The sequence below is a fragment of the Mustela nivalis genome (assembly GCF_964662115.1).
Source record: "Mustela nivalis genome assembly, chromosome: Y".
Lineage (NCBI taxonomy): Eukaryota > Metazoa > Chordata > Mammalia > Carnivora > Mustelidae > Mustela > Mustela nivalis.
This window is the reverse complement of record NC_139041.1, coordinates 33,040,005-33,062,367: the sequence shown is the minus strand read 5'-3', so window position 1 is coordinate 33,062,367 and position 22,363 is coordinate 33,040,005. Positions and strand designations below refer to the sequence as shown.

The window sequence follows — 22,363 nt, the reverse complement described above, 5'->3', positions numbered from 1 at the left end:
TTTACTCTGTCTACTGATTCAGTGCTAATTTCATGTCCTACAGCCAAATATCTGGATGCCCTAGCATATTCATCACAGGTAGACACAAATTATATACATACATACATACATACATATATATATATATATGGTCTTTAAATTCTCCCTATCATACAATGCATATGAAAATGACCTGATGTACAGAAGTGTTCTTGGGGTAGGGGTTGGCAGACTTTTCTTGAAAAGGCCAGATAGTAGATGTTTCAGGCTTTGTTGGTCCTTCTTGCAACTACTGTCTCATTGCAAAGTGAAAGCAGCCACAGATAATCTGAGAATAGAGGAGCAAGGCTGTGATCCAAAAGCACGTTTACAAAACCAGGTTACTGGGATGCACTTGGCCTCGAGATCACGGTTGCCAGGTGCCTGAGAATGCTCACCACAAAGAAATCCTGCACAATCCCTATAAGAGAGAAAGAAATGCACGTCGAGCTCGAGATACCTCGCCGTTTGTTTCCTACCCAGGAAAGAAAGAAAGAAGCCGATGCTAGTTTTCTCACAATAAGACATTTTTAACAAAATGATTTTGTTTATTTATTGGAGAGCGAGAGAATGAGCAGGGAGAAAAGCAGAGCACGGACCCCACAGAGCATGGACCCTGACATCGGGGTGGATCCCAGGACCCCGAGATCATGACCTGAGACAAAGGCAGATGCTTAACCTACTGAACCACCCCGATGGCCCATGGCATTTCTTAAAACACGTTCTTCTCAACGGCTTACGGACCGACAGCAATGTCATTTCCCTTTTGCTGGCTTTTCTTTGCTCGTTCCTGTGTACAGGTCCTGAATCCCTAGTGTTCTCTACGGCTTACGTCTATAGAAATCAGTTTAACTGAGCTCAGAAAATGTGTGGGCTTGGGTGGGAATTCTTCTTTTGACTCTATTAAGTGGGGGAAAACAATCTGTCCTCATTTTTCTAAAAATGGTTCTTTTAATGAATTCATGAATCTTGCAGAGACGTGAAAGCGTACGGCACCTCTGGTTTAAGGGTTCCAGACAGCCAGTATCCCATCTAGGAACTCGTTTGAACAGACTGGAAACACAACAGCAAAAGCCATTTTTCATCCGTTCAATATCGGGACCCATTTCGTGTTTGACCTCGGAAGTGCGCACGCGTTCCACTTCTTGACTAGTTCACACCGGGTTACAAATGACATTGATATTTCCAGCCATTTCCAGCAAAACAAATTTGAGTGTGGCTTGTGAGACTTTCAGTGAAATACAGAGAGAAAAAAAAAAAAAAGAAGAAGAAAGAAAGAAAAGAAAAGTTCATTGATGGGACAAAGAGCGCTGTTGACTTTCTCTGTGCGAGTTCATGAACTTTCTTTCCTGTTTGGGTAGTTTTATTATTTATAGAAATTGAGTCATCTCAAGAGGGATTTCAAAAACACATATTAAACTTTTTTCCTTGGGGGTTCATTGGGCACAGATTTGGTAGAAAAGCCCGCAGTGATCGGAGGTAAGTGGAAAGTTGAGAATGTCTCAGGAACGTGGACGGTAGTGGGGTACTAGCTCATCTTCCCAGCTTACCTTGATGGTAGGGCTGAAACCTCTGGGTCTTCCAAGGGTCTTCCAAAGCCATGTGGTGCAGATATCCTGCCCCTTTGCCCGCACTTTCCCTTGTTTTAAGACTCACGCTTTAGTGCAGTCTGCGGTTTCTGTCTGTGTTCTGTGTATGGTTTCTCACTCGGCGTCTCTGGGTATGGACCCTGAGGGTCCTTCTTGACGTTTTTACCAAATTTGAGGTGGTTTCTGAAGCTTTACTTTGCATGGAGCAAGTGCAGAAGATTTCAAAAACGGTCCTAGAGCATCGTTATCCTTGTGGAAGACGAGTGTTCCTCAGAACGGTCAAGGGTTCCTTTAAAAGGAACTCCGTTTTCCAAACGGTTTGGGACAGGATTACAACGCCCGCGGAAGGCTGTCCCATCCGGGAGCTCCTCAAACGCTCAGAGGTGGAGAAGCCTGTGAATGAGGGTCGCATCCCTCCAACCAGCATTTTCCCGGATGCACTGGGCAGCAGATACCCTCCGTCTCGGGAAAAGTCATACCGACCCTACACACGTTGCAGTGCATGAGCTATGATGTTAGAAGAGCTGTATGATTTTGGGAAAAGCCACATTACATTCTGGAGGCCCAGGGTTGGGGCTGGAGAGACCCCATTTCTGACAAGCTCCCGGAGGGGCTGATGCAGCTGATCCGTGGACACTGAGAAGCAAAGAGACGGGGACCACCCACGAAAGTTGCAGCTCTGTCTTCCCCGGCTTCCCTTCCTCCTCCGTTTGCACCAAATGGTGTTGCCCATCCTTAATTACTGTTGTTAAAAAGTCGATAAAAGACCCCAGAACAATGAACTCAGAATCTCTAGGGCCGTGTCTGGACAATTTTTTTTTTTTCCTAAATCAGGAGTAACACTCACAGAACCTAAAATTATTAACCGTTTAAAAACGCGGAACCTAGTAGCTTCTAGCACATTCCCAAGCATGAGCTTGACGTCATTTCTGCACATTTCATGTCTCCCAAAGAAACTCTGTACCCATGCGGTGGTCACTGCCCCGTGGCCCCCTGACCTCACCTCCCTCCCAGCAACCAATGAAACCACTTTCCGTCTCTTGGCATCTTCCTATTCTGGACATCGGATATGCACAGAGTCATGCAACGTGTGGTCTTTTGTGTCTGGCTCTGTTCGCTCAGCCTGACGCTCTCGAGGGGTCAGCCACACTGTAGCAGGTGTCCCGAGGCCACCGCTTTTTAGGACCCAGGACGGCTGTACGGTAGAGCTGGACCACGTCTTCGGGATTCGTGAATCTGTGCATGGACGTACAGGCTGTCTTTGCCTTTTGTCGACCGTGACTAGCGTGGCTATGAACGTTGGCGGGAATAGCGCTGTCTGAACACCTGTGACATTTTTTTTTTTAGATGGATACTGAGGTGGGGAACTAGGGGACCATCGGCTAAGTGCATTTTTTAATTTATTGAAGAAATGGCCAGCTGTTTTTGACACTGCCTGTACTACGTCCTGTTGTCCCTGGACACTATCTTTTTCAAAGTTCCCCACTGAGTTCTGTCCCCACCCAGTGGGGACAAAGACGGTCCTACAAGGAAGGGTGCCTCTGTTAAGAGTCCTGCTACATATTTCTTTTAATTTAGCGGGGTCCCTGGGTCGTATCAGCATTAGCTGGGAACTTGATAGAAGTGTCACATCTTGCTCCCCATCGGAGACCTACTTAAGGTGGTGAGGGGATGTCCCCATTTTAAGCAAGTGCTCTGGAGGACTTTACAGCCTGAGGACCGATGCCGTCCATGTAATTTTATCACTTGCGATGGGTTCACTGACTTCTACGTCATGTCCATGTTCCCACGTCACGAATCATTGTTTGAAAGTACAACAAAATGCCTGCGCATATGGTATGAAAACAAAACAAGCCCGTTTTGCATCTGACTGTTCCTTTTAGCTGAGGGGACAACATTTGGCCTTTCCCATTTTTTTTTCCCTAATATAAATAGTATTCAGTGAATATTCTTGACAATAAATATTTTCTAACACGTCTGAATATTTCCATTGGTTCCGTTTTGAATTATAATTTGCAGATGACAGACCGGACCCTTTCTTCCTTTAGAGGGGTTGGTTAATTCACTGGGTCCACGTTCTCTCTGTGCCTGGACAACGGATACTTTCATACGTCCCGAATGAGGAAGATGATACGGAATATGGGTGATGTCTAGGACATCACTGCTGGGTCGCCAATGACGTGTTGATTTATTTCCCAAATCAGGGGGAAATAAACATACAGCCGTATTTATGCTCTAATTTTCCAGTTTTCCTCTGTTTTTTTTTTCCCCCCCAGTATTTAAGATGCTCTGGCCAACTGTGGAATTTCTCAGTCCCCGTGGCTTCTCCGTCTACAACTAAGAGAGCTCGCAGAGCTGTTCAGAATCATCACGTATTTTCCCTACACTGTCCACTGCTTGGAGAAGTTCACTCCCAGAGGTTGCGCCGCCCAGGAAATATCCTCATTGCATTCGAGCTGAGGCCTTCCGAAGCCTGCCCGAAGCGGGTTTTTTGGCTCTGAATTCTCAAGGGGCCAAAAAAAATCCTTATTCTTTGCATGTGCACAGTTCTGTGCCCGTTTGAACCCACGACTCCAATTCCTGGGTGTCTGTTCCCCTCATGCAGGATTTGTAAACGAATACTATTTTTTTAATTTTATTATTATTTATTTATTATTACTATGTTTATTATTATATTATTATGATTACTATTACTAAATTATTACTATTATTAAATTATTCCTAGATTATATTCTGCTTGCTAAAAATAAAAGGCAGGGATGAGGGCCATGCAGGACCTTTCTGTGACCGGGTTTGGGAATATTTATCATTGCTTATATGATTCTTCATCTTTTTTTTTTTAAGATTTTATTTATTTATTTGACAGACAAAGATCATAAGCAAGCAGAGAGGCAGGCAGAGAGAGGGGAGAAAGCAGGCTCCCTGCTGAGCAGAGAGCCCGATGCGGGGCTCGATCCCAGGACCCTGGGATCATGACCTGAGCCGAAGGCAGAGGTTTAACCCACTGAGCCACCCAGGTGTCCCTTGTTGTTGTTGTTGTTGTTTTTAAAGTTATTTATTTGAGAGAGAGTGTGTGGGCATGGTGGAGGGGAGAGGCAGAGGGAGAGACCCTCACGCAAGACTCTGTGCAGAGCGTGGCGTCCAACATAGGGCTCGATCCCACAACCCTGAGATGATGACCTGAGCCAAAATCAAGAGTCGGAGGCTTCACTGAATGAGCCCCCCAGGTGTCCCTGGTGTGCTGGTTTCTATACACGGCCATGTCGGTCTGGCATTGGTTTGAACAGTCAGAAAGTGCAAACAAAGAAAAATGTGGGAAGAAGCAGCCCCACAAACACAGAACAGTTGAACTCAATCAAGTCTAGTGGACGCGGAAAGCCCTTCTTGTCTCGACCGTGGTGTGACCTCAAGTACACAGATGTCCTAAAATCAAGCAACCTTCCTCGTGTCAGATGATAAGAAGCAAGAACCCAAATCCAGTTCCCGGCTTAGCATAAGACATAGGGTTGGAGGACACCCCCGGAATGAGGAGGAATACAGCCCTGCCACATCTTCCCTGATAACAAAAAATATGAATGATTCCTCCCCCCCTTTTTTTTTGGTCCCGGATGCAGCATTAAGGGGAAATTTTGGTATTTTGGGTCCGCATATTTGCTTCCAAGACGTTTCACTGTCTATGCTGTGCTTTTTCTCTAATATTCGTCTTTCCAGAGGTCACCTAAAATCCTTTTTACAGAAGAGGCAACAGAGAGACAGAAGAGCAGAAAGGGGCAAGCCAAGGGGATACAGTCTGCTTTGTCTCGTGCAAGCCTCCCTAGCATGGTTCCTGTTTCACTGGAAACTATGACAGCAAAGCCAAAATAAGTAACACTGTCCATTTCCACGCGCTGCCTCGAACCAGCCTCGGCTGCCTCTCTAAATGAGGACATTCCTCGACCTGGAGAGGTAGGAGCAGCACAAGCAGCCTATAGCGAAGCTTTAACAGCTTTAAAGATGCCTGCCCCCTCCTCCCCAGCCCCTGCAGCATTAATGCCACTTCTTGCAGAAAAAAAAAAAAAAAAAAAAAAAAAAAAAAAAAGAGATGCATTTTGAAAAGGCGGATTCTGGAGCAGATCAGAGCGGGTCTTGGCATGTTTTCATGAGCCCAGACCAGAAGGCCTGGGATCTGCGAAAAACAGAGCGCTTTGGACCACTTAGGGAAGCAGACCGGGGCTCCCGTCTGCTTGTTTCCTTTTTCTGCTTCTCGCTGAAATGGGCGCCGTCCCCAAAGTTCCCAAGGGAGGAGTTGCTAAAGGGGCAGTGCAAAACCTGAAGACAGCTTGAACCTGCAGCAGGACCCAGGCTCCTGGGGCAAAGAGCATCATCTCTGTGTTTCCCGGTGGGGCAGCTGAGCCCAAGGGGAGGCCCCCGTAGCTTTGAGTTCCAGCAGGTCTCTGGACAACCCTTCCTCCCTCAGCCTGTCACTGCAAAGAGACTTCTTTTCCGGAGCTGAAAAGCTCTCCCTGTCCACCTGAGCATGTCCCTCCTCCTGGAAGGAAAATGCAAACTCCGGGCTTGCTGCAAGGGACAGGAGGTGTGATTCAACCCCCTTGGGACGCGTCTGCTTTGGTAAATGTCAGAAGCCGGGAGCAGAGTGTCCTTTGCAGGTGGAGAGCTGAAGGAAGCTCTTCAAGGGTGAGCAGCCCAGCCCAGCAGCCGGAGGGCTTTCCAAGGTGGCAGGGGACAACCCCACCGCCCCCGACCCAATGCTGCCTCTCCTGGGTTTTAGACTTGGAGTGAGGGAGAAGGGAAAAAAAAAAAAAAAAAAAAATCAAGGGGCTTTCCGGCAGAGCCGACAAATGCAGGGTTAAATAGGAACCGAGGTGTTGGTTGGAACGCCCGAAGCCTTTCTTTCTTTCCTGTTCCCCCACTTTCTGTTTGCTGCAGCCTGAGAAAGACGTATTTGTACTACAGACAGGGTTCATTGTGAGGGGCAGGTCAGGAATGCGGGGTGGGGGGTGGGGTGCCTGCCACGGAATGAATTCGCTCTCTCAATACCACGCTGGAAAACCACTTCAAGCCAGAGCGTGGCACACGGACTCCACCGGGGTTCAGGTCTCCCAAGCAGCCATGAGACCGGGCTTTGTGGCCGCCGCTCATTATGGGCTAATTTTAGGACCGGCGGCGGCGCTGAGCACGGAAAGATCAGGAAGAGGGGACGGCGGTGCGCCCAACAACGGGGCTCATTGAGGACGCCGGGCTCTCTCCAAGCCCGTTTCCCAGGCTCTAGAACGGCCCTTCTGTGTCACTCAGTAATTTAGTATTGACCGTCCGCATGAATGTTGGGCATCTCAGCTATGCTGAGCATGTGCTCGGCAGAGGGAATGGAAGCAAAGCTTCAGCGCCACCAGAGAGAAAGGCCAAGAGCTCGGGGACAGTCCCTCCCTGCCCTTGGTGTCAGCCGAGAAGACTCAGGTGAGGACGACGCCGGCAAGGAGCCCGCGGCTGAGAATCTGGTGTGCGAAGCAGTCAGCTCTCCAAAGGGCTATTTAGGGCACAAAGAGGAGCATCGGGGGCACACCTCTGGTCCTTTTCTGGTGGACACCCACGGAGTCTGTCAGCCAGGGGGCTTTCATCATGGTCCATTGTTCCGTTGGCTCACTTCCACGTTCTCGCACTTCCCGCCAGAATACAAAGCTCAGATCTCCAGCCTTTGAGCTGCCCTCGGACCAGACCTAGTGCCCGTGGCTGACCTGCAGCCTCCCCTACTCAACTTCAAGGCTTTGTAGCTTCTGACTCTCGCCATGGCGGTGCCGTGAGATCAGGGGAAAGAAAAGGCCCCGTCTTCGTGCTCTGTCGCGTGTTCTTGTACTGGGGCAGCTCCTTTGATGGATGAACAAATGCAACCCCCACCCCTTCTCAAGTGTCTCATCTCAGGAGGTTGTGCCTACCTGCCAAAGGTGTGCAGAGCCGAGACAACAGCAACAGCGAAAGTCCAAGTAGGAGGGAGGGAAAGCTTATCACATCACCCGTGGGAGGAAATAGCCATCGGTCAGCCTCTCGGTGCACGCATGCACACACACACCATATCCCGCTAGGAGGGAAGGAAGCACGTGGGCGTGACCCACTGGAGAAGGTATCCTTCATCATCCAACTTTTATGGGCCTGCCATCGCATGGTGTCTGGGGAATACAGGTTGGTTGTTTGCTCGAGAGATGTGTATCCCTCCAAGAGGCTGTGAGTTACCGACTTTGGGATGTGTTGCGTTCCTTGGGATGCCCCTGCCTGGAGAATTTCCCCCAGATGCTATTGTTCTGCAAGTTCGAGAGAGGAAGGCATTGATACGCAGAGAGGAAAAAGTTCCTTTCTCTCTGAATCCCCCTTGAGCTTAAAGGGTTGGTCTCTGTGCCGCCTTCATTTTGTGGGAAGAACAGACACTACCTGTCACAGATGGGCCTTGAGTCTCTCTCTGGGGCCTGAGAGACATTAATTCTCATCTCAACATGTCATTGCCTCCTTCAGAAAGTTCCAGGGGACATTATCCTAGGGAAGTGGTCTCAAGTGGGGGATATTTGGTCATGATGGGGAATATCTCTGGTTTTCCGAATGGCTGCTATCTTGGGGGTAGAAGCCAGGAATGCCTCCAAACATCTTGCAATGCACAGACAATCCTCCCATTCAAAGAATCACTTGAACCCAAATGTTGGTTCTTCTGAATGTGTCACACAGGCTCTTGGATCCCATAAAACCACAGACCGTCAGAACCACCCAAGACGAAACAAAGGCTCTCCTGGGTGTCAGTCATGTGCAGGTCATTCCTGGATGGCAGTGGCTGGGTCCCTGCCCATCAGGGAAATCCAAGAGCCTGGAGCTCCTTCTCCATTTTCCCTTCTGAGGGGAAAACCCCACCTGAGACAGTAGGACACTGCGTCTGAGCCCTGAGCCATTTTAAAACCTGTCTGACATTCCCAACAAGAATGAGAAACCATGGTAATGGCGTCCACCTTGGGTCTAGCCATTTCCAGGCATATCAGAGTCTAAAGTCCACAGCCTGGTCATCGATAAGAGTGTTGCTGGAAAGAAAAAGGCAAAAATGTCCTCTCTGCTCTGTGTTGTGAGAAGACCAGGTCTGGTAGTTTCACTGGGAAATCTGAGTTTCCCATATCAAATCAGGAAATTTCTGGAGGGTGCTTCTGCACAAAGAATGGGCCCCACGCCGTCCCTCAGAAAATCAGGAGAAGAGGGAGTTTGCGAGTGGGACCTTGTGTGAGCTCCGGGAATTGGTGCAAGCTTCACACTCCGCAGGCAATCATCGGGCAGGGCATGTCGGCGGTGAGCGAGGAAGCAATGAATGGGTTTCTGAGATACGGAGCATTGGAGATGGCTGCACGTTTCTGTTGAGGAGTCAGGAATGGAGGGTCTGGGTTTTCACATAGTGTAGGTGCCCTGAGGGTTAGACTTCACAAAAACATCCCCGTAATCATCCTCGAGCAAGTGGATGGTGTAGACTCTGTTCCACTCTGCCCGTGGCATGCCACTCATGGGCTGTCGTGGGAAGAGGTTCTTACGTCATTTGGGTTTGATGCTGCGTATGAGCAAGGTGGTCAGTACTGGACAGGGTCCCCGAGGTCAGGGCTGGCCTCCTTTTCCTCCTAGAATCAGACTGCATTCTTGGGACGCTGCAGGGAATGGACTGATTTGGTCTGAGAGGACCCAGATACTAAGAAGAGGGGTGCACAGGTTGGCTTCTGCATTTCCTCTGCATACACCGCCCTCATTACCCTGACATCTCAGAACCTTGTTTTTGTCAAGCCAGTGCCTAATCTCCGCACACATGAGCATGAATGTGCCGTCTGTGTAGGCATGCCTGTCATTTCTGACCACGTAGGAGAACGTGTCTGTGAGACACCTGCCAGGAGATCTATGCCAGGGCGGGCAGGAGACACGGAAACAGATGCCCGCCAAGACTCAGACGCTGCATTGAACGCAGGGCTCAAAACCTGAGTGCTGGCTCCAGTGTCTCCCACGACCACTAGCCACAGCCCCGGCGTCTCCCCACCACCCTGTTCTTCCCACATATGCTATGAGAAACTCAACTGAACCCCTTCTCAGAGATGTCTGCCATCCCACCGGCTGCCGTCCTCTCTTCCACCAACCTGAACGTGTTACCAAAGAGTAATTCATTATTCTGAAATGACGGGATGGACTGGAAATGTTACTCATTTGATTAGATTTCATCAGTGCTGACCCAAAATGGGATTTCTCCTTAGACTCCATATTGGCTAATTTTAGACACGGTCCTTTCTCTACAGGTACCCGTTGAGATGTTAAGTCACTAAAGTAAGTTACTAAATCATTTGGTTGTATTCCCTGTGGTTTTATTTTGCTTTTCTTTTAAAATTCCTCTACCCAGCAGATAGCTTTACCTATGGGTGAGAAAATCCATTAGTGGATTTCCTATAACCCAGGAACATGTTTGCGAGACATTCGCCGTTGCCATATTTGAGCATTCCTCTACCAATTATATTTATCTTGTTGATGTTCTCCGTTATCATGGAAACTGATACTTCCTCCACCTTCACTGCATTATCTCCCGGGAGGGCGTCCTGACCTCCCATGGATCTGGTAGGTTTGAGACTCCTTCCCATGTAACCAGTAACCCCTGGGTAACTTTTCTGTCTGGAACATTTCCCTTTCATTTCTTAATGTTATAAACGTGTGGTTTAACTTTGTCTTAGCTTGACGTAAGAAATGAGCAACATACCAACATACCAAACGCTTGAACCGTACTTTCATCACAGCTGCCCCCTCCACACACACCAATTAAAAACCCTAATAAGTTCATAAGGATGATATGTAGTACAGAAGGACAAACCAGGCAGCACCTCTGATAAATGCATGCCAGGCACTTGGAGATTTGCAAGGCTCCCTGCCCACCATATGTGTCTATCTTTCAAGCGAGAGAGCCTCTTTCTTTTTTCCCTCCATGCTCATTCTGGTGATGTAAACACAACGTGCCTTGCTCAAGTCCTTCAGGCAATGTTCAAGATCCCTAAATCTCTTCTATTTAATGTCTGAACCATGACAGAATCATAACCACAAATACTCAGTCCACTGCTCTCCCCCTTTCTAAGACCCCATATCAGTTATGGTATTGTTCCTTGTTGGCTCACACCAGTGTCAACTCAATGCCATATCACGTTCCACTCACTTCCTCAATACCTGTGCATCAACCTTCTACCATGTGCCCAACCGAAGGCTCCACCCAGGCACACAGCAACAGGGACAGAGACATAGTAGCTGCCCAGCCCTTAGAGTGCAAAATGTTAATGCAGAAATGGACCTCAAGCAGAGACACACACAAGGTGTTCATTTGTCCAGATCATGAGTTCCACTTCAAGAAGAGGAACATCTGTATAAGATAGGGTAACAGTGTTCTAGAGATCTCAACTTCTCTGGGTGAAATTCCAAGCAGTGTCTTGAAAGAAGGAAGACAACAAAACACAGAGAGAGAGGAAAAACTAAAAAGGCTAGACCAAGACATCCTTTGGATGAATCATTTCTATCACTGTGCATAGGGTCTTGGCAATAGCATCTCCCCTTCTGTTCACAAAAGTCATAGTGGAGATCTGAGGTCCTCCAAACATTCCTGATGCTTTGAGTTTCTCTACATACGGAGCTCCGAGTGGACGGAGACTACGCTGCACTTTTCTGCACGCCAGAGTAAAGAATCCAATGTATTCTCAAAATTAGGCATTTCTCTCCAGCCCATCTGGGCGTCCTTGGCGTCCCCTTATCTGCAGGACACACTCAATATATCCATCTAATACCTGGGTCTTGTTCCTCAGGATCTCATAAAATATCCTCACCACCTCCTCGATCTTATTAGGTAGAAAGATACTCATTATATTCCTTTAAAAATGCAGGTCTTTTGTTTTTTTCAACGTTCTCCTCCGGCCCATGATGGAGAACATCTCCAGCAGATTCCCCACTTCTGTCTTAAGCATCCTCTCCGCACGCGACCCACCCCCAGAAGGTTGATTTACGCCAGAAGATGATAACAGCAGCTGGTCTGCATGGCTCCGGCCAAATTTCATGGGGCTTACCTGATTTATGTGACTTCACCTCGGTGACAGACCTCAGACATGATTTGATGGCTGCTCAAACATCCATTCGAGAATCAAGCAACACGGAGTCAGCATTGGGAATACCTAAAATAAAACAGAATGTCAGTCATGATGAGAGAACAGAAAACCGCTTGCTCTGGCCTCCAACCTTGGACCGGTTGTTGAATATGAACATGAGAGGCCTGTGTGTCTGATTTTTGTAGCTGTGAGTGCTGGTACAGATCATGGCGTTTTGACCTCTTTGTTGCGGCAGACACCTGGGGAGAAAAGAGAAAGTCTGTGTCATCGTTAGAGAGAATTTCCCTGTTGCGTGGTCTCTTATTATCCTATTGTGTTTTGCCTTTTGTGCTGTGGAATACTGTTTTTTTTTTAAATTCTGTAGCATTACTGCTGAAACCAATCCAATGGATATAACTGGACAGGAGCAGAAGACGCCACCCGAAAATACGGCACTTGAGTATGTTGACGATGGTGAGCTCTGGCCAGTTGAAAACCAGCAGAGGGGGGATGGGCTTTCCTTGAACCTTCTCCACGTGCTTAAACACACATCCTCCAGAAGGCACTCAACAGCTGTCAGCACCCTCCACAGAAGTGTCATCAACCACAAAGATGGTTTCCTGTCACAGGAGACATGAGATATTTCTTTCCTCAAATCATTCATTCTCTCTGCCTACATCCCACTTCCCTTCTTCAGATTCTAAACCCTAAAGCCAGGTCTTTGAGTTCTCCATTTTTCCTGCATACCCCCCATGCATACTGGAGGTAGACATGTTCACAAACGTTGTCTGTTTTTCTCTTGTTAACCTGCCATTTATGACTGGGTTCTCAGAAGAGAAGGGTAGAAGGAAAATTGTTTTTCTTCCACCACACAATCCATTATGTAACTGTAGGTAATTATTTTTCCATGGAACTCTTTTACACAGTTTCCTAGTGTTTGTAGCATAACAACCTCAGTCCAAAAATGAAAACATAATTTCTTACTTGCTGAAGATGGAACAGTATGGCCATTAATGACTTTCTTTTAAGTTGTCTTTGATACTTGATATCAGTGGTCTTTTTTTTTTTTAAGATTTTATTTATTTATTTGACAAGTAGGCAGAGAGGCAGGCAGAGGGAGAGGGGAAAGCTGGCTCCCTGCTGAGCAGAGAGCCCAATGCAGGGCTCCATCCCAGGACCCTGAAACCGTGACCCAAGCCAAAGGCAGAAGCTTAACCCACTGAGCCACCTAGACACCCCATGAATGGTCTTTGATACTTGAATTTAATATTCATTTATTAAATTGTTTACACTTATTTTAATCATTAGACTCAAGGACTATCTTTATAGTTACCACCAAAAGCTTGGGCAAAGATATATTTGTGAATCTTGAAGCAGATCAATGTTTTCTTAACACTTTGACTACTACGCTTTTGATCCTAAAGCCTGTGCTTGTTACAGAAATAAGACCTACTTTGTATATAACCTCAGGGTTTTTTTTTTTAAATATATTCTCATTATTCTCATTTTTTTTCTAAATGAAAGAATTAAAGATACGTGCAATAACTATTTGGTGGGTGAGCACCAACTATTATTTTCTTGTATTGATAAATGTTCTTAGGGCAGGCACAGGGGCAGTGATAAGGACTGGGAATGTCACTCTCATGAAGCCTGGTCATACCACAAAGATATGTGAGCAAAATAATTTATGCCACCATGCTGTTTCATGTGTTGGAGAATTTGAAACAAAAAGATGTGATCATCACAAAGTCCTGGAAGATTAAGAGTGATTCTGAGTTGACTGGTAGAGGTGATGTTCTTGACAAGTTGTTGGGGAAGTCTCCCCAACAGAGATGACACTTGGACTCTCCTTGTGATGACTGGGGCCAGGAAGATGCAGAGCCTGGGGAAGTGGGCTGGTCACTTCATAGCACAGACGAGAGGAGGGTCAGTCAGAGATTAGTGAGCAAAGAGGAGAGTAGGAAGAAAAGGGGTTCAAGAGGTAAGTAGGAAGCAGGGACACTTTAAACCCTGGGGTCTTGAGAATGAGTTTTTGGTGTTTTCCTGGGCTTCATGGGAAGGCTTTGGAGGGTGTTCAGCTGACATGTGTTTTTGCCAAAAATCATTCCATCTGCAGTGTGAACATATAGCGGTGAGGGAAGCACGAGGGGAAGCATCAAGCGACAGACTAGCACAGTGGGGTAGGATGGAGAGCTCAAGGCCATGTGGGCTACCATGGCAATGGCAACCAGAGAGAACACAGAGAGGGCCAGTGTGACCTCATAATAGATTGCATATAGGATGTGAGGGAAGGAGAAGCATCAGGAGTTTGGGTAGGCTTTTTGTGTTTTAATGAAGATGAGTAGATAGAGAGATGATACAAAGATAAGTGTATGATGAGTAGATAGATGATAAATAAGTATTTATTTGGTAGGTAGGTCGATAGATGATAGGTAATAAATATTTGATGTATAGATTGATGATGGATGGATGGATGAATATATAGATATGAAGGATGGTGGATGGATGGATGGATGGATAGATGATAGATGGACAGAGAGATGGTAGATTGGTAGATAGATAGAAAGATAGATACAATGGATGGGTGGATGGATGGATGGATGGATAGTAGATGGATAGGTTGGGTGGATGAGTAGATGAGTAGATGGATGGATGGGTGGATGCATGGATGGTTGGATGGATGGTTGGATGGATGGATGGAAAGATGAATGGATGGATGGATGGATGGATGGATAGTAGATGGATAGATAGATAGGGGTTTCTGCACGTAATTTATTTTTTCTTTCTGATATATGAATAGAAAATTTCAATGGTTCACTCCATTTACCAAAAAAGTGACTGGAGATAATTCTCGGTTTTAGTCATTTTGACTTGGTCCGGATGAAACTAGTTTCAGCTAAATAGCAAACCACCCCCTGAGAAACTCTGTGGTTGCTCAAAGAAATAAAAACTCAGTTCAACTGAGAGTTCATGCCAATGGGATACCTCTATCCACCGTCAAAAGACAAAATGACAGCTAATGCCTGAATGTGTGTCAGTGGACTGAAACTTAAGGCCTTAGAAAAGGATATCACCGTAGAGAAGACTTTCAGTCACACTGACCCATCGTGTAGAAAAGAGACTTGTCCCAACATTCTACTGAGTGAGAGGTCGATCTCTCCCTTACTTCGTTCTCTGTCCCTCCTTCTTCTCCTTTCCCTCTGTTTTCTTTCCTCTTCTCTCTCTTCCTCCCTTCTCTTCCTTTCCCTTCCCTTTGCTTCTCTTCTTTCTCTTGTCTTCTCTTCCTTCTCTACCCTTCTCTTCTTCCTTCCTCCCTCCCCTTTTCCCTCCCTCCCCTGCTCTTTCTCCTTCTCCACCTTTTTTCTTGCTTTCTTTTGAAACTATAAATATCTTCTAATTCCTCCAGTACCCAATTTTAGATGTTCACGAGTCAGCTGTGAGACACGGTGCTCCTCGCGCTATTGGACAGAGTGTGGCGTCTGGGGTTGGGTTCTGCAGGAAGCCAACTAAGAGGGTAATTAAGAAGCACGAGGTCTATCAGGATCAACACCTGTGGAAAGGAAGGGACACAATCAGGACTGCGGACAGAGAGAAGATAAAAGCAGGGAATATAGGTTGCTTCTAGATGCTGTAAAGGCAAGGACACAGATGGTTCCTCACACCTCTCGAAAAAAATGCAGCCTTGCCCACACTGTGCAGGGGACACCTGGATCAGACTTCTGACCTCCAGGACAGAAAGGTATGAAATTGATGTCATTTAGCCACTAAGACTGTGGTTTGTGAAAGCAGTGATAGGAAGTTAATACATCTAGTAAAATGTTAATTTTAGTGAATGGTAATTAGTTAATGATAGAATTTGTGTGGCAGGGACATAGCTGTTCCAGCGAAAATTCCTTCAAGTTTTTTTGTATGTTTGGAAAATTTTCATTGGGGGATATTTTTGTTGGGTAAAAAACAAATTATTAAAAATAATAAGAAGAAGGTGGGTCACCATAGCACTGTTTGGATTCCCTTCTGTGGGAAGAGAAGTACCTGGTTTCAGAATCAAAGAGTGGATTGTGGACACTGCAGAGGGGTCAGACAAGGTGGGAGGGATGGGCTTCAGGCAGGCTACCTGGACTTTCTCTGAAACATGTGTTTAAAAGAAAATCTCAACTTACCCAGGTTTGCATACCCCACTCAGAAATATGAAACCTGAAAGTGAATCAGCATCTCCCTCCAGAGTAAGGATAATTTATTCCTGAGAAAGTTGCTCATTTATTCCCGAGCAGGTGGAGTTAGTCATCCACATGAGGCTTACAAGATGGTAATTCTCAAACAGCCAATCCTGTTTGAGAGGATCTCTGGTGAATCCCATGTCCTCCATCCCAGCTTTATCTCTAGGATTGGCTATAGGCTCACGTAGGGAGGGTTCTTCTGGCCTGTCCCTTTCTTTCTTTGATGTGTAGATTGATGATGGATGAATGGATGGATAAATAGACAGATATATATGAAGGATGGCTGGCTGGCTGGCTGGCTGGATGGATGGATGGATGGATGGACGGACAGAGAAGAGCTGCATCTCCACTATCCAGGCCATCTGAGAACCATAATGCCATCTCTGGGAATCAGAGAGCCCCATTGGTTGTCAGGAGGACCACACCCATAAACCTAGAGACATGTATCTTCTTTAACTCTTCATTAATGAACCCCTCTCATGTTCTAGACACTCTTCTTGGTTTGTATTATTTAGTTACTGCTGTGTGACAAATCATCCCCTAACGTAGCAACCCAAACATCACACATTGATTATCTCACAGCTTCTGTGGGTCGACTTCCCAGGTGTGGCTCCTCTGGATTCCTCCTGCTCAAGGTATCTGATGGGCTTGCAGACCATCTGTTGGTCAGGGCTGCCATTCTGTCTGTGGTTAGGTAACCCTTGGTCTCTTGTTTCCTGGGCCTCTCTCTCTCTCCATAGGGTTTCCTCACAACATGGCGGGTGGTGTCCTCCCCAGGGCACATGCAAGCATCATAGTGTTGTCCTGCACTTAGGGAACCCGACCTGAATACTAATAATGGGTGGTCAGTCTGTCTGATCTTTCCTCTCATGGAACACATTGTCTTTATTAACAAAATCATGGTAAGTAAGCAAACTGGCTACTTGCTTGAGAAGAGGACATTATCTCTGTCTTCCAAGTCTGTTAGCAACACAAACATTTTTGAAAGATGGTCCAGAAGGAAGCCCGTCAGGACCTGTAACCAAGGTCATATTCATTGCAAGAGTGCCAGCCTCCTGGACCATACGGAGTCCCTGAATGGAAGACCATTATTCCATCAAATGTGACACATTTTACACCATTAGAGATGCCCAAGGGGTAGAAATTAGAAATAGTTTTGTTTTAATTAAGTTCAGAATGTGTGTGTGTATGTGTGTGTGTGTGTGTGTGTATACACATGTGTGTGTGTATATACATGTATGTTTAGGCAAATGTTTAGCAGCAAGTCCCTTCATTATGACTGATATTTTGGATTTATATTATTACTTAAGGACAGTCTATTGGTGGATCAGGAAGAATAAAGAAAAGGAAAGATTAAAGGTTTTCTCTCCAAAATGGTAAAATATCTTACTCTGCCTTTAATTTTTCTATTCAGGGGGTTTCCACAAATTATCTCAACATCCTTCCTTACAGTCACAGAATCGAGTAAAAAAATTCAATGTAGGGGCTCCTGGGTGACTCAGTGGGTTAAAGCATCTACCCTCAGTTCAGGTCATGATCCTGGGTCCTGGGATCGAGTCCCACATTGGGCTCCCTGCTCAGCGGGGAGCCTGCTTCTCCCTCTATCTCTACCCTTCCCTGCTGTTTGGGCTTGCACACTCTCTCTCTCTCTCTGACAAATAAATAATTTTTTAAAAAGAATTCACTGTAAAACAAGTTATAGTTTGTAGTTTATGTCTGCGTGAGTCCGTGGAGCATTGAACTCTCTGTGGATTGTAGACTCCAACATGTGTGTTTGTCATCTAAAACAGAGTAAGATGGAGAGATGGGAAATGAGAGATGTGGGAATAGAGAGAGAGAGGGGAAGACAGACTCTGAGGAAGGACAGGAAGCCACAGGACTCAGTCCTTCTTAACATGAACTTCATCTGAGTTTTCTCTCTGGTGCCTTTGACAACAACGTTCACTCTTTTGGTTCAGAGAAATAATGTTCAGCCTAAAGAAAGAATGAACTATGGGGAAGGGAAAACCATTAAATTTTAAAAAGAATGGTGCTAAAACAAAGAACTCCATAACTTAAGAGATCTCTCCTAAGGGTAATTTTATTTCATTTGTTTTATTTTATTAAAGATTTATTTGACAGAGAGAGACAGAGTGAGCACACGTGAGCAGGGGGAGCAGCAGGCAGAGGGAGAGAGAGAAGTAGACTCCCTGCTGAGGAGGAAATGCAATGCAGGACTCAATCTCAGGACCCTGCGATCATGACCTGTGCTGAAGGCAGATGATCAACCAACTGAGCCACCTACACATCCCCAGTGCCTGAAAAGGTGATTTCAGTGGCCACATTCATAACCGTGGTTATGGTAACACACGACATTGCACGTGCCGGTGGTGGTGCCAAATTTCAAGGGAAATCACTAGACCATTCACAACTGAAAATGTGAGGAAGAATGACGCATCTCTGGCTCCAGAGAGAGAACTGAAAGTATGAGCTCTTGCTCCCTGCCGTAGGTGCACTCATGTGGGCTGTGAGGCTCCGTGACCTGTGCTGCTTACACCCCTATGTCATTCTGAACTGCCTTTTACCAGGATTGTTTGTGGCCAATAGCACTCTACTCTCTGAGCCATGTTGGTGTGTGCCCCCCAGAGCCAGCTCATAAAACACACTCTGGTCTCTAGCTCGCTCTGTGTCTGGGCTCACACATCCTGCAGAAAGCCAGGGGCACTCTTGTGACATGTACACACAGCCCAGAGAGGTAGGCTGCATGGCATGGAGCAGAGATTCTTCCTACAGGAACTAAGGCACAGAGACTTGGCGCTAACAACCATCTGAGCAAGCTGTCCTGCACACACAGCTTCCCTCTCCAGGCAAGACTTCCAAGGACTGGAGTCTCAGCGGACACTATGAGGTGTCCTGGGCCAGACACCCAGCTCAGCCATGGCAGGATTTCCAAGCCATGGAAGCTGTGAGAACATGAATGTGTGTTATTGGTGTGTATTTGTTACACGGCATGAGAGGGCTGACTAATACCCACACCAGCACCCTCTTCCACTGGGGGAGCAAAATGAAAATATGCAGACAATGGCTGAGAGGGTAGGTACTCAGTACAAAAAGGTCGACATGGGCTGACACCGGTGTTCAGTGAAATTGGCATCAATGATATTGATAGGAAACAACTATGATAAATCCCATTCACACCATCAACTTACCAGGTGTCATAATCTCATTCTAACAGATCTTATGGTCAATATATTAAAACACACACTCTTTTTTATATGATTCTCTCAAAGTGCAGAAGAGTTTTATGTTTTCATTCTTACACTTCCGTGTTCACATTTGACATAAAGATATAATTAATCAAATTTATGCTTGAACTAGAGAAGCTTATTCTAAGATTCACGAGGGGGAGAATTGCAAAAAGAAAAAAAACCCACAAACACACAAGCAGTAAAATTCATGGAGAGAATTTCAGGTAATTAAGCAGGGAAATGATGCCTCACAGGTATTAAATCATATTTGAAGCAATAGTACTTATAATACAGTTGACTTGTGAACAATATGGGTTTGAACTGCACGGGTCTCACTTGTACAAGATTTTTTTTCAATAAAGAGCATTTGTATACAATATGTAGCATACAAGTCTATTTGTATACAGTATTTGTATACAATGTAACATATATTGAATATATCAATAAATACACAATAAATATTTACAGTATTTTTATAATATTGACAATATAAACATATTTACAATATATAATTGTATATATATACATATTGATTAATAAATGTATTTTCTTATATGATTTTCATAATCGTGTTTTCTTTTTTCTGGCTTATTTTATTGTAAAAACATAGTCTATAGTAATATAACATGCAAATTATGTGTTGATTGACTTTATATATTACTGGTAAGCCATCTAGTCAAAAGTGGGCTCTTAATTTACATTTTTGGGAAGTCAAAGGTCATAGGTGTATTTTTGATTGGGAGGTTTGCTCCCCTAGTCCCCCAATATTGTTCAAAAGAGTCAACTGTAGTTTGGTCCTGGCTCCTAGGATATGACAAAAGTACTTAGGAAATGAGAGTTTATAGCAATTAAATTTGGATATAATTAAAGGTCTGCAGACAGAGTAATGGTTAAGTGAATTATGGTATACCTTCTCAGTAAAATACATGTAAGCATATAAAAGGATGAATCATCTCTGTAGAATTATGGATCTGTCTTCCAGTGATCCCTTCCATGGCTAAAATAAGATGGAAAATCAGGTGACCTAGAGAGGTGACATAGGAGTCGCTGCTACTCTTTACCCTTGTTCCTACAAAAAGACTCCTGAGTTTCATAATGACACATCTTTCCTATGGCATTTGAATCTAAAGTGACCAGAAGGACTTAGCAGACATGTCGGCTTGCACGGTGATTGTTTCACGTGTTGAATTAGACCAAACTCTTTCTGGAAGAATTCAAAATGAATGTGGCTAAATGTGCAAAATAAATAAAAACAGTATCTTCAGACATAATGGCCTGTAGATATTTGAAATGTGTTCTGAAGATTTCCATAAGGCCTTCATGTCTATGTATTCAAATATAATACTAAACCCCAAGATCAATAGCATATTTGGCTATCAAAGCAGTCGAGATAAACAGGGCAAGACTCTCTCGCTCTCATTCTCTGTTTTTTTTTTAATATCTAGGGAAGAGAGACCTAGAAATACACATTGGTTTTTTTAAAAATGAATCCTTATTCCTTCAAAGTTCAGGACTGTTAAGCATTTGGCTGTAAAGCTGTGATCCCCTAATTATCTACAGAGCATCAACTGATATGGGTTTTGTCCTAACTTTTCTTTCTTCTCATTTGTTTCTCAAGAAAGACAAAATGGGTATCCATTCAGAGAGTGCTGTATGGAAGACCTGGGTTATCTTGGCAGCAATCTGTGAAGTGGTGAATAGAGCTACTTAAAAAGTTGCACCAGCGATTAATCAGAGTACATGGGAAGAATTACATTTTACAAAATCGCAGATACAGAAACAGGCCTGACATCCGAAATAGTCAGAGTTGATTACATTTTCTTCTTTCAGATTTGGCTGTAAGTCTAGACTTAGAAATAGTCCTCCCCCTCCCCTCTGCCTTTCAAAGTATTAAATCATAAACTTCCAACTCTTTTATTATTTCCCCAATCGTTCCAAATCGTGGTAAATCTGTACTCCTTCTTATCTTTCATGGAAGAAATGTCTCAATTCTCAGCAGAGCCAAAGGAAATGACAACAGGCACCACAACAAACAATTCTTCAGAGACGTCATTCGGCATATCAATTAGTTATTGGGTTTACACACTGGCTCTCCAGTGTGAGGACAAATACAGTCATTGCTCTTCTGGCTGGCCCAAGCAAAGTCTGAAAAAGCGACTTCTTTGCTCCTGTGAAATGTTCCAGCTCTCAATAAGACCCCCCCCCCAAGCCCCGCCCCAGCACATAAGGTTCATTTTCCAGTATTAGGGGCAGGACACTCAGAACACAGCACATTCATTTCAGCGGACACTAACTTTTATCTAATTCAGCAAGCAAGCCTCTGTTAATTAGGCCTCACAGGACGAGTGATGGCAAGAGAGCCTCCAACTGTCACTGATCAATACTCGCAACTCAAGCAGCTCTGGTGGTCAATTACTTGGGCTTCTGGGTAAGAAAGAGGGTCCTGTTCCTGGGAGCAACCTACGCTCTCCCACCATCACAGTTCGCCACTGCCCGGCCCACTGAGGCCACCGCTGCGTACAGATAGCATCTCTCCCTCTTCCTCTCCATGTGTGCCGGGGGTGGAGGAGCGATGCGTGCTCCCCACCACCATTGCAAACAGGGTTCAGCTCGTGCCTTCCAGCCTCGAGCTTGATGGATGGGGACGGGAAGCTACTGACCCAGCCACCAAGGATCTGCTGTTTGATCCCAGTGACGCGAGCCTTGTTTGATGAGGCCACGGGAGAGTACGGACATGCAGCCTAATTTCGTGTAATCCCATTCTGCGGCTACTTAAAAGGGAAAGGGCATTAAAAGCCCACACAATAGTGTTTTCTTCCTGGAGGCCCTTCTCCTGCAAAGAGCCCCTCGCCTGTGTCTTTGGGGCGAGACACCACGCAGGCCAAGGGGTTTATTTACGCAGTCCAGCCTCTGTGAGGTGTCAGACACCCCATCTCCCTGAAGACTCTGCCAGGCTGTCATGGCTGACATTTCTGAATGGAAACACTGCGAAGAAGAGGAAATGTGTTTCCATGACACAAAACAAATTACTGTGGGATGGGACGAGGATCATATTTAGGAATGGTGGGGTGAGAGGGAGAAAGGCCAATGCTGACAGGCTGAAGGTATCATGTGTTGAGGTGGCTTTTGCAAAAGGACAAAGGGACATGGTGGTCTGTCATGGATGCTGGCATGTGAGGACAGGTGATTTCCTCTTTAGGGTCTAACTT

General features: G+C 45.5%; 1 long non-coding RNA gene across 2 annotated transcripts in view; it reads right to left on the bottom strand.

Moving 5' to 3' along the window:
• Positions 1–22,363, bottom strand: part of LOC309856904 — a 320,721-nt gene that overhangs the window by 185,991 nt on the left and 112,367 nt on the right. For both annotated transcript variants that reach the window (XR_014307407.1, XR_014307408.1), the window contains exon 3: positions 11,693–11,797. This is a non-coding gene — a long non-coding RNA (uncharacterized lncRNA). The remainder of the gene's footprint in view (positions 1–11,692; positions 11,798–22,363) is intronic.